The sequence below is a fragment of the Polyodon spathula genome, chromosome 16 (assembly GCF_017654505.1).
Source record: "Polyodon spathula isolate WHYD16114869_AA chromosome 16, ASM1765450v1, whole genome shotgun sequence".
Classification (NCBI taxonomy): Eukaryota; Metazoa; Chordata; class Actinopteri; order Acipenseriformes; family Polyodontidae; genus Polyodon; species Polyodon spathula.
Window position 1 is genome coordinate 11,038,378 of NC_054549.1, and position 13,462 is coordinate 11,051,839.

The window sequence follows — 13,462 nt, forward strand, 5'->3', positions numbered from 1 at the left end:
TGATAGTTAATACATTTCTTTCTGAAGCGAATGCAAGATGACAAAAACTGCGAGTTCCACAATACGAAACCAACGCCACAGCACACACAGAGAGAGAGAGAGAGAGTTTGTACTATGAGCTCTTTGGTCTTTCTGAGCAGCAGGTGGTGGGCTAGTCACTCAGCAGGCACTCTGAAATCGCAGGGTCTCCTCTGATGATCGCCACAGATACTTAAGTATAACTGCAGGCCAGTAAACATTCGCCCCACTCGGTAGCAGTACTGTTAGTCTCTGGGAAACACAGTTTGTTATTTTATTGAGTATGGTCTACTTGGGTTTCTCTCTGTACTAGTGCTTGTGCTATTGATGTACCTGTGCTGGGCACAAAGTATATAATCTCTTTCCTGTATTATACAGTGCATAATAATTTACCTGGAAACTCTGAACTCCTGCTGTCTACTTGGCGTGATGGACGGCTTCATGCCTGTGCGTGGGTCTGGGTGCGTGGCTACACTCCGCAGGGGGTATCCAGGCTTCCATGGAATCTCTGCGTGTTCTTAGAATGCAATGACTGGTGCAAATATATGTGTTTTTTAAGGATAAGTAACTCTTAATGTCATTTAGTTGATTTATTTTCTTTTGTACCCTTTTATGATGACCGTTGAACTCTGCTGACCGGCTACCCCCATGTGATTTCCTTGGAATCAGGAAGTACTCAAAAGCAGCTGGCAGCTAGGATCCTACAGGCATCCCCGAAGGGGTTGGAGATGGCACTTGAAGATAATTACCCTTTTTTAAGGTTATTTACACAGAATAGACTGCACTTGCGGTTCTGAAAATGATGACTGCTAAACAGTGTTTTATGTCAGATCCATCCAGAGATGGGTCATCTCCTTGAGCGTTTCCAATTAGAGCATTGCTTCCCAATAGGTTAATTCCAGTCAGTGATCTGATGTCTGCCATAACTCATGTATACTTGCTGTCAGTATTCTGGCACCTCTGTGAATTCTGTTCTGTGAGTCAATGTGTTATCCGTGGCGTGTTTCTGACTCTGACGGTCTTGTGTATATATAGTCACGGACACTGGTAGCTTGAGCAATCCAAAACAACGTCATCCTGTCATTAAACAAGAACGAAATCCAAGTCTTGAGTCTGCAACTGGTGATTTCGTTTTGATTTTTTTCAGTAGCCTGCAGTATTTCCCGTTGGGAGTAAATAACTTCTATTCTGTCCTGTACCCATTTACCGCGTCAACATCCCAATCCGAAGATGAACAGGGTTGAAGTTCTTTTGAAGGAAGGTACGGCACTGTAAAGATCCATGTTGGGCCACACGTATTTTGGGTCCCTCTGCGTTTTTTTTTTGTTTTGCTGGACCTCATGCTATACTGAAGCTGCGGACAGGTGGGTGGCAATGGAATTGAATATTCCCTCCGATGAAGCACACACTGGGGTGGATGGGACTCTAATGCATGCGGGCCACTGGAGGAGAGAGCTGCTCTAGTGTTGATCAGGGGTTGGGGGGGAAAAAAGAATTTAAAAATGTAAATCTCTCAATTGTATTCCCTTCGACAGGTCCCTATTATTCACACAGAGTAATGTTTGTAAGATGCTGTCGGTTTGTATTGAAAAGGTCATTTCTAGGGGTTCTCTGCCCAGCTTTTCACTTGCCATTATTTTAGAAATTGATGGTAATTCTTACTAATATAAGCCTTGGTAAGGCTTCTTTTCTTTTTTTTTTTTTTCTATTGAAGGTGAATTGGCTCTGGATGTAGTGAGAGAGGTGTAGCTGTCAGTCAGGGCCACACACTGTCAATCCAGAACTGCCTGTGCAGTGTTGCGCTGTAATTTCGCTTGCTGTTCGACTCTAGCAAGCGCTTTAGCTTTAAAAACAAAAATACACATTCCCAGACAGCCTTGCATGTCCTGAAGCCATGTACACCCCATGTCTTATGATTCATCCTTGTTGCAGACTTGAGCAACGCGACCCAGACTGATGCCTAGGGAAAGGACCTCCTACAGTTTTGCCTTTTCCTCTAACTGTCTGCCCCTGTCAAATTGAAGTTGAAATGATCTCAGTGTTTGTATCGCTTTAAAGGATTGCTTCCCGTTGATTTATTTCTCCTTGTTATTCCTTTTGATGTTTTATTATTCCGTGCTGTGGCTTAGTTCTTTTTATATGTTGCCAGCGTTCTGATTTATTGGCATTCGTTTCATAAAGTTTGCGTTGTGTCTGTGGGTGTGTTTACCGTCATTCAAATGGTCCTCTGTGTCTAAACACAGTCGTGAAGACTCACAGGTAATGGGGGCCTCTATAAATCACTTTCATGCTGCTACAAAGCAGCAACAAGGAATATTTTATGAGCTGCATGAACAACTGTGTGGAACCAACCAGTGCAGCTTAACACAGATGTGGGGGAAGCAATTTAATGCTGCACAGTACCTGTAAAGCTTCAATGGTAGACTAGTCTCTATACCTGGTAAGCCAAGCACATGTTTTTCCAGCAGTGCAGGTCACAGCTTGGTTGGGCGCATACAGTTTTTTCTCTCTAGAAATGAGAGTACTGCTATACATCGTGAGACATCTTCACCAGGCACTGCCCTCGGCTGGTCTCTGTTCTTCAGGTGGTGTAGTAACTCTACTCCAGCACTAGGAGTGCTGGCATGAAAGAAGTTTGCTTTTGGGTTACTGGTCTCTGACTCTCCTTGCCAGCTGCACTGATACTCCCTGATGGAGTAGAAGCAAAGACCTTTGATTGCAAACCTACCTCTTGGGAGTCCTGGTGTGATGCAGTGTGTAGCATGTTTGTGTCCGCAGTCCTGCTCTGGAATAAGGGAACAAGTTCCCTCTTCATGCCACCCAAGCCTGACTCTTGTATTTAATTAATGAAATCCTGCATAGAAAATTCTAGTTCTGACATCGAGCTCTAAAGGCATCAAAGTAAGTTTCTAAAGGGTTTAACCCATTTAAGTGCCATTGTCCTCATTTGAGGAAGGGTTACTTTTGTATTTTTAAGCTGTTATTTTAATCTTCTCTATCTATAGTGTTATGATAACTGCACAATGTTAAATCTAAATATAGTATCAAATTACATAAATACAGCTTGTGCGTGAATTTGGCACTTAATGGGTTAACATCATTTAGAAACGTTAAGTCTGTTTGTTTTTTAATTCTTAGTATTTGTGGATCTAGCTCTCTTGGTTTGATTTTCAGCACTGCTTATTTTTAGATCTGCGTGAACGGTTCTTGATGAGGTGTTGTGTGACTGCGATGCAGAAGGTGTGCTGAATTGATTTGTGTCTGGATGATTTTAATTTCACGCATTCTTTTTATAGTTGTGTCTCTCTCTCTCCTTGTGCCAGTGGCCATAACCCAGTTTAATAATAGAAAAGCAATTTGTGTTTGTTTTTTGAAGTGTTTGAAAAACAAGCCTGAGGTCAAAAAAACTGTACACTTCACTCAGACTACAGGTACCACAGCACAGCACAGCACCTGCCATTTTGTGCTGCTGATGGTTTTAGACACTAGAAGGCACAGCGCTTCACTGCACTAAATGAAGTACGATCTTATTAAATCTTTGGGAAATTAGCAGTAATTGTTGGAAACAGACATACATTGTGGAGGGTTGGGATCTTTACTGACTCTTCACAGGTACAGAACAGCAAGGTATGCTTTTAGAACGCCTCGGTAATTCTAATTGTGATCTTACGGGTAGGGTTCCTATTGCAATGAAAGGACACTTGATGTAACATTCTAGCTGAGATTCGGCTACATGTGAAACACTCCAATGGCAAATGTGCAGAAACTGCGTTTTCATGCAAATGCAGTGTGAACTTCCCAAGGAAATCCTGTGTCCAACTCAATCTGTAATCTTAAATGTATTTCAGATTGGGGCAGGGCAGGAGAAGAGGGTGTGTGTGTGTTTTTTTTTTTTTTTTGTAAACGTATATTGTAAATAGTTTGTGTTTATTGGAGTTGTTGTAATTAATGAAGTACCTGACGCTCCTGTGATTGACAGCTGTAGAATCTAATCAGCAGGTTGGTGTGTTCCAAAGGGACATCGGGTATATAAGCTTATTCAGGGTTGCTGCAAAGCCAATGGGATGAACATGGTCCCCGCCACCCGGACACGGAGAGCGACACATCTTGCTGAAAGCCTCCGATCGCCGTGAGGGTAACCCGGGATGGGAGCCAACAGAAGAAACCGGAACCGCGACGGGTGGGCCAGTAGCTGGAGTCGGGTTTGTTTAGAAGAGTAAAGATCAGTCCGGGGATGGCAGAGCTGTGCAAGCAGGTCCTCCGTTAGGAGTAGCGCACGCCGTTTTCACGGCACCTTTTTTATTTTTTCGCTTTTTGTACGGCGTTTGATTTTTGTTTACGCACATTTCCATGTATGCACTCTGTGCGCTGACATTGCTGGTGGTGTCACGTGAGCTGCAGTTTTCCCTCGTATGTTATCCCTCAAGTGGCATAACAAGTGTATCCCATGCTAGATAGAACGGCGGTTGTGGTGTAAACTGGGAGTAGTGGAGTTATTATTCCTTCTGCAGAAGCTGTTCAATTAGTCAAGTAAAATTTGTAGTTTTAAGAGTAAATGTCCCTATTACAAGCATCCTGTCTCCCACTAAACTAACTACAGCCTTACTGAATGAACCCTGACCCAATGCCCTCCTTACTGTGTCAGCGGTATGAAGAGCTTCTAATGTTGCCTCAGTCTTTCTTTGGCTGGATGAAGAATGAAAAGTGCAGCTGCTTGTCACCCCCCCCCCCCCCCCCATGTTGCAGACTTATCTGTACCAGCCAGTGTAAACACCCTGCACTCCTCCATGGAACCCATAAATAAAAGGCAGCCTTCGTTTTCCAGCAAGCTGTCTACACAGTTCAGGAATGAATTCATGTTTTGTTATGCGTTCTCTCCTGGAGATGAATCTGTAAATTACCAAGGCGGTACCCCTCTCCCTAGCCTGGTGGGCTCACAGCTGTTAAACAAGCATGATTCACCCCATTATATAACTTCCATTCATCTCTGGATTGAGTTACTTTGCTATAGAGAGAATGCTTTGTTGGATTTAAGGTATTTGCTTCCTTCTTGGTACAACTTCCTTCCATCTTTCTAAAACCCCGAACAATGTGCATTTCAATACCAGACAGATGGAAAATGTGAGGAAGTCCAGACACCATTAAAACCTAGAGGACTAACGTGTATTCTGTAAAAGTACAAACTCCTTGAAATCTAATACAGGTGCCGTTGGGGGCAAGGTCTTGGTGGGGCATCTCCTGGAACTAATGGGCTGTCACGTGACAAAGTTATGACCTGCAGACTGATGTCACCAGAGCCATGAATTGTGACTTGACATCTGTGCGGTTCTCATCTGGAAGGAGACTTGTGTTTGTGAGTTTGGCTCATTAAATCGTGCTCTTGCATGAATGCAAATGCATGGTGTATCCCATCTTCCCAACAGCACCCACAGCTGAGATTTAAAACAGTGTTCTTCGTATTCAGCTCTAATGCTGGACTGGTGGAATGGCCCTACTGTTCGTTTTGAAACCCTCTGTCTGTTTCGTTGAGATTTATGCTCTCCGCCTTTCATTTGATTCAGAATGATTCTGACACAGCAGTTTCGTTTTCCCTCCCTGCGCAAAAATGTGCTGTCAACAAAGAACAAGAACATTACACAGACCCCTCCTGCTCCCTTTTGAAATAACTTGCTATCTTCCAATGCGGGAAGGAAATGGTTCCCTCTGTGTCTGAGCTGAGCTCAATCCCAAATGTAATATTACTTGTTCTGTTTAAAACAGACTGGCCGGTCCTGTTACTCTATAGGACCGTGAGGGATCAGTTCAAGGATAAATGTGCTAGGTAAACTGTACGATTTTATAGTTATGCAGTTCCATTTAGAAGAGGTTTGTCTTGGGTCAGCCCTAACACTGACGACAGGGTCAGGGTGAGGATGGAAGATCTCCTCGGAGCAGTGTTTGTGTTTTAGAAGCAGACATGGAGTTAGAACTAATACTTTAACAAAAACTTTAACAAAGAGCACCATCTCCTGGAGGCCTTGTGTTATTACATCAGCTCAATTCTGACCCACACCGTACCGAGCTGGCTGGGACATGCGTTGTGCATCATTAGCAAACCCAGTGATGTATGTAACCATGGTTAAATAAATCAGTTAAACAGAGGGAGCTGTTTCCTTCCTCTTAGTACGCTGCATGCCCAGAGATGATATTCCACCAGATTTCAGGAGCTGACTGTGCATGCAGCTATTTGTATTTGCTCGAGAGCCTTTGAGCTCTGCAGGGTGAGAAAATAAGAAGTACCTGAGGGGGATACATTTAAAATGACAGGAGGGCTCTAATTCAAGGATCTGGCTTCCAAATCTGGCAGCGATGCTTCTGACGCTGTTGTTATATCTGCGTATAAAAGGTACCCTTTTCATTTTTATTTTCTGTGCAGGGTGGGAAACGAGGCTCGTGCACCGTGCACACGAGGCTAATTGATGCCGGTTAGCAACTGATCCAGATACCTAATGTTAATGTGCTTTTAACAATGCCTTGTTTCAGCAGCATTTGGTTCCAGTAGCCGCCTGTTGTAACACTGCACCCAGGCACAGCATCAGTCCACATTGATTGCTTTAGACGCCTAGGAATCAGAATGTTCAGAAAGCCTCATGGCTTTATATTGCATCAGTTGTCTTGTAACCGGTATAAACAATCTTTTTGTTTTTTTAACAGGGAGATTGTGTGTGTGTGTTATGGTTACAGCTGTTTTCTATCGATTCAGAACTGGTATTAGACAGTGAGCATTTAGCATCAAGGCGATGCGTTGGAAATTAATTTTATACTTGAGTGCAGACCATGAACTAAATACCCGACTCTGGATGAGCCAGTGGGGTAACAGTTACGGCCAAAACCACTTACCCTTTAAGGCGACAGTGGATATTTTTTATTTAAATGGTATTGTTTGATGTGTCTATTTTAAAGGGAAGTCCAGTGTGTGTTTTCTAAACTGCTTTCATTTAAATTCAATAAGCAGTCATTGCTTCTCCTGCCGTCTTAACTTCTGAGCCTCTGTCAGTGTTGTTTTGCAGTTCATTTGAACAGGTAAGTATGTCTGAATTCTGGTAACTTCTGTAAAGACTTGTCTGATTTCCAAGCATTGGTTTTGTAATTGATTTGAAGTGCTCTCAGTCCTGCTAACCTTTACATTTCAAAGTGTGTTCTGCATTCACGCATGCACTTGGAACATTCGGTTTTGGCAGCAAACATTTTGTTATTTTTATTTTTTGTAAATAAAATAAAATAAATCCTTTTATTCAGCATCTTTCAAATGTCGCCTGCTAGGGGAAGTTCTGCCAATCAACAGCAAGGGACCTTCACTTCGCAAATTATCCTTTTCAGAACTCAAAACTAGTTATGCAATTTGATCCAGAAAAAATCCTTATTGTCCATTATTCGTTATGTAACATCAAGCGCTACAGAATAAAAGATGGGAGTCAGTGCCGAGAGAAAGGAGAAAGCAGGGCTGAACATACCCCTGGGATAATAAGAATCGCTCTACTCCAGAACAGCAGCTTAGCTAAATCTGCGCAAACTGCTCCAGCACTTTGTGGTGTTTGATCTCGCAGTGTTAGATTCCCTTCTTTTAAGGAAGGAATGAGTTTGCTAGATTTTGTAAGAAACAGTAAGTAGCACTGTGTGTTCTGTTACCGTGTTCAATACAGAAGGGTAGTTACACTCATTTTAACAGCGCATTGCCTCATATTCTAATACTCCTTGACACATTTAGAATATAAAAGCTTTGGTTCTGTATTTCTATATGCCACATGGTGGTGAGTAGGCATATTACACTGCAATCGCAGGAATGCATTCCGTTACACTAAGAGCTGCTGTAGATTCTAGGTAGGGCAAGAATTCATAATACACAAAGAAGGAGTCATCATAAAACTAATGCTTTTTTTTAACTACTCAAATAAATCAACCACCCTTTCTAACCACGTCCAGCCTTTTAAAAGCTTATGGTAAATGTACTGTAACTTGGTACAGTCACTTTGACATTTTCCCAGTTTCCGTGTCTTCCTGTAGTTTCCCATACATCGCAATCCCATGTTCCCACAGCTCAAAACCTTGGGGTAAGTGTCGTTCACCTGACAGCAGTGAGCGAGCGCGGCAGGGCACACGACTGGAAATAGAAACAGAGGTTTATAGAATAGCCGACAGTCAGAAGTAACAAGGGCAACTCTCTTCTCCACTCTGCCCTCCCTGAGCTTTTCAGTAAAAACTCGTCTCGTCAAACTGCAAACTTTCACAGCCCTCTGTTGAATAAAACACTGCTGTATTTAAATTTTGGATTCACATCCTGGGTTCCCAAGGTGGTGCTCTGTTTCTGCGTCTCTTTTTTCAAAGTGTTCTCCTGTCTTGCCAAAAGGATTATGAGTGTTTGTTTTCTATTGATATGGGCCGATGGCTTTGCCAGTGGATCGGAGGGAATGCTTTGAGAAGCCAGCAGCATGGTGGTATGTTGTTGCTGTAAAAAGGTTGCCGTTGTGTGGCATGTGTCCATGTTTTAGAATTGTTTTGCGCCCCCTTTGCACTTCCGTAGTCCTTTCTGAATGTTTGCAGTTGAACTGTAAAGGAAGGTGGCTAGCCATGCATTTTAATCAGGAAATAATTAACAGTAATTATGATTTCAAATGTAGTGTTCCAAGCGGTTTAGTAATTCATGCATTTTTGTTCTCTGGCGCTAATCCTCTGTGTAATTTGTAATTCTGTTAGTAGTATGAGAACAGCGACAAGCTGGTACAAATATTTATTGCTGTGTAGTTTTGTTTATTTAATTATTTATTAGTTTCTTTTGATTTTGTGGTTCAAAAATCTTAGTGCTGAGCAGTGTGTTTAATGTTCCACTGTGAAAACTTGAAACTGAATTTAGCAAAACGATATCCCCAGTGATTTCCAAACGATAGCAACAGATAATCTTGTGCTTACCTGTTATTAACGATAGCTTCAGAAAGCAGCGTGCAAAGACAGTTTCTTGTGACAGTTTCTTTGCTGTTAACTGTCTTTTAAAAACACAGCCATTTCTCAAAGGGGAATATTGTAATAAAGGCAGAATTGTGAACATGAAGGATAAATACAACTCTGCAGATACATTTACAACAGCTTTCTTATTTATGTACACTGTCAAGTCAGTGTTTTCAGAAGCATTAACTCAAGGGAAAGGTAATTCAGTCCACCAAGCACTGAAGGGTAAAAATCGGATTGATCCGTAGTTAGAGTGAAATAATGTAATTTATTATCTTGTTGGTTGTTAAAATTCACACACATTAAATGGTTAAAATCCATTGTGTTGTGTTACTAATGGATGTGCTGAAATGCTTACTGTGTGGTTCTGCTTGAAGTTCTTCAGTTAGTTCATTTAATTTATAGAGCGTTTTATAAAGCATTTCTTGGCTGGTAGTCTGTGGATTACTCTGCTGCATATTGTTTATTATGGCTTGCCTGGTTGCTTTAGTTTTCTTTCATTGGAAAACAGTGGGGGATGGTATCTAAAATGGCTTTAAGAAAACAGATTGCGCTATAAGAATTTGCAGTTACACTTTCTTACCACCGGTGGCACTGCATGCTATGCCAAAATCCTACTAGAAGTGTTACAATTTTAAGGCTGTATATTTGGTAGTCATTTATCTTTTACAGTAATAAGCAGTGTGCAGATGTATTAGAACACCCTGTTGCTTCGGTGGTTTTGATTTTGTTGTGCTTATGAAATCAAACCGACTGGAACTGAAAATCTTGGAAAATTGTTAAAGGGAAACGATTGTCCGTTGTAATCGATGGCTTAGATAGGCCACACATGCACTTCATTTAAAATAGGAAGAGAAAAAGAACACCTAGCCACAAATGGTCAAATGCGTGAGGCTTTTTAGAAGCTTTTTTTTTTAAGATGCCTAATTTAAACACAAAGTGGTCTGCCTGTTTCTATATCTTCTGATTACTGAGCAAAAATTGAAATCTTCACACTCTACCATGCAGGCAGGTATATAATGAATACAAATGACAGACCTTGAGGTGTTCTAATAAATGTGCACACTGCTGTATACTGTGTGATGATGATGATGAAACCAAGGGGGTTTCAAACCGCTTTCTGTCTTGTAGTGCATGTACAGGTGCGGTTCGTTTGAAAGGGCTGGCTGCAGACAGTGCTGTATTCCAGTGCATTCCCACGTGAGTAGGCAGCCTCTCGCCGGACTGGGACAGAAATAAAGTGAAGTCGTTTCTCTTGCTGATATCCATCATCGGCCTCTGATGACGCAAGTCACTTGCTTTCAGAATGCATGTACCGTCTCAAAACACAAGATTAGCTGCGCTGAAGGAAGCTCGGAGTCAGCTAAAATCCACACATCCTTGCGTGAATTTCTTTATAGTTTTGGGTGAGAGGGAAGGGGCATTGACATTCATAAAAGCTGGTCCCAGTGTGTACACGCGAATCACAATGCTTTTATTAAGCACTGCAGTAGTTCAGCGCTGTACCAGTGTATGCCTGCAATGAATGAAGCCAAACGTAACCATGTTATGTAATGTAGCGAGCTGTGTCTCTGTCCGAACAGTGCTTCATTAGACATCCAATGAGCGATTCTAATGCTTCACATATGAAGAGTAATGCATACTGCAGCCCTCCGTTTGCACTTTAAATCCAGACAGTTTTATTGATCATGCAGGTACAGGAAAGGCTAATCCCTAAGTCGCAGTAGCATTATAAAATGATAGTGAAACATTGAGAAATTTGGGAAGCGATGGAAACGGAGCTGCTTGATTTGCAGTCTATTCCCTTCGGGCACTGGAAGTGCACAGGATTAGTCTGTGAAGTGGTGCTGGCTGCTGTAAAAGACATGGCTGTTTTAACTGGGTCGTCTCAATTCTGTGTGGAGTGAGGAGGTCTGAGCAATATTCAAGTGAAATATCTGCCTGTAAAACATCTGTCTCATTGCTAATGCACAGCATGCTAAAGTGGAGCAATCTCACTGGTTTAATGGTTTGTAGGGAGGCGACTGTTGGCTTCCGAACAAGTGTTTACTGACAGAAACTGCAGCACCTAAACCACAGTGAAGAAGCGAGCGGTAATGAAGAGAGACCCATACATAGGAAACTGGCATTACTTCGTTTTATTCTAAGTAAATTACCTTGCTTCCAAATTTGAGGTTTTGTGAAGGCCGATTCGTTGTGTGCTCTGACCTGTAATCCTTCTATCCCTGCTTTTGTGCGCGAGCAATCGTTGAATATTTAGATCTACGCCTTACAACTGTAAATTTAAATAATACAAAAGAAACCTCCATAAGTAGATAAGCCAGACAATTGTAAAGCAGCCCCACTAGGGATGCAGATGCATGTCTTAACCTTTTTTTAAAACATTATTTGACCAAATCATAGGTCAACGTAGTTGCTGTCAAAGGCTAGAATGTATTTGTATTTGTAAAGCTGTTTTGCAGTGTTGGCACAGAATTCCGCTGTTTCCATGGGGTATGGGGCTGCTGTGGGTTACCATAGAAACAGTGCTAATGAGGTGGGGCCCTGTCATTCCCTGTGGACCTGCAGTGAAGTGAAATTGCAGGTAAATGGGAGATACAGTCTCTTACAATACTTTCCACACTGGCATTGTGCCTTAATACTATTAGCAAAACAAAGCTTTAGATCGCAGGGGCAGGGTTGAGACACAGCGATGTTGCAGCGGGTATGAGAGAGGAGAATGACTGCGCTGTAATGCAACGCTACCTGCTCTCAGGATACCCTGAAGATTTCAGTCTGCAGCTCCATCGATCCAATACGCTGCTTCACAAGCGCTGAAAAGCCAACTCTGCTGAAAGCAGCAGAAGAAAAAAAAAAAAAATCTAGAGAGCGTGCAGTGACTGGGATACGAGTAGTGTGTAGAGAGCTATGTTAGGAGTTAATGTCACTGCTGTCTCAGGAGAAGGACCTGCTGATAATGTAGTGGCCTGTTGCTCCCTGTTTTTTTTTTTTTTTTTTTTTTGTTTCACACTGCTTGGCACGCTCCCCAAACAGTACTTGCTATGGTGCTTGCTTTTCCTTTTTGTTTTCAGAGCGAGCTGTGTGTGTCTTTTTTGTGGCTTGAAGCTTTGCAGTTCCGTCACTGGCTAGCCAATCAGTTCTTATAGATGGTCTACACTGAGAGAGGTCCGTGTCTCCAGGGCTGTGCTGTGCTCGAAAGAGAGAACGCAGAACGAGGGGAATCATTTCTGAGCTCAAACCCTTTGATGGATGCGTTGGTGAATTCTTAGCCCCCCTCAGTGCTCTATGCTTGGTTACGCTGCACAGACCCTTCCCAAGCACTTTAATGATAAATAATAAAAAGTGCAATGAAGGGTCACACTAACTACAGTACAGCTGAGGTGCCAGTCAAGAACCCCAGCGTGCTGCCTATTGCAAATCAGAGCCCTGAGTGTCGATTCAGTTAGCAAGAGATGCTGTGGGTTGTTGAATTTGTGCTTTGGCAGAAAATCGCAGGTCTACTTGCAACTAAAATGATGCCTGAAATGGTGCATGAAGAAAGCAGACTGTTTGTTTTAACCCTCCCCCCCTCCCTTGGCATGCTGTGCTACTTGTGCGTCTGGTGATGCTGGATGCAGCGTGAAGTGTGATTTATAATTTAAGTTCTAGACAATTCTTTTAATCTGAGTATGCATTTCTCAACTGCAATCTAATTGCTTAGCTGCCATTGTGTTAACAACACACATTCCCATTTTAAGTTGTGTGGGTTGGTTGGTTTGTAAGTTGTACTAGCTTTATTTGACTTAAAGAATGGCTTTGATATGGGGACTCTTAAGGTGGCCTTTGTTTCACACCTTATTCCTAGAGCGTTCTTCATCCCCTTATTTACCATAACAGATACTACAGAGGCTTATAACTGCACTGTACAATAACTCCCCCGCAGCTTACCTGGGTAGTGGATATAGTAGCGAGATTAGAATCACGTGGGACAAGCGAAGAGCAGGAGAGAGTAGGGAGAGGCAGTGGAGTGAGTGAGTGTGTGTGTGTGTGAGAGAGACAGTGTGTTTGTATCTCAGGAACCTGACATCTTAAATTCCTGTCTCCTCCTCTCTGATCAGACTGACTGCTTAGCGAAGGGTTTAGCAGCTAGGCTAGGCTGGACCACACGCTCCCTGCCTGCTGTAAATGAGAGCCACCCCTCTCTTCTGATTAGAGAAGAAAGTGGAGGGGACTCTATGGTATGTGTGATACGACGAGGAAATGGCGTGGTGGTAAAAAAGTAAAGACAAAATCTCTTAGTTAGCATGGCAGCAGCTCTTGGTCGTCTAGTCCTTCTATCCCGACCATGGCTGGTTTCGCACTTGCCAGTACGAGTAAAGCTCGTCGCGAAAGTGAGAACACTCACGTCCGCCAGTGGAGTGAGACCGACGAAGTTGAGGGAGTGTGCTGTGTGTGTGTGAGAGAGAGAGTGTGTTTGTATCTC

At 42.6% G+C, this 13,462-nt stretch overlaps 1 protein-coding gene across 1 annotated transcript in view; it reads left to right on the top strand.

The window, feature by feature from the left end:
• Positions 1-13,462, top strand: part of LOC121328449 (protein kinase C zeta type-like) — a 78,952-nt gene that overhangs the window by 36,611 nt on the left and 28,879 nt on the right. The window lies entirely within an intron of this gene.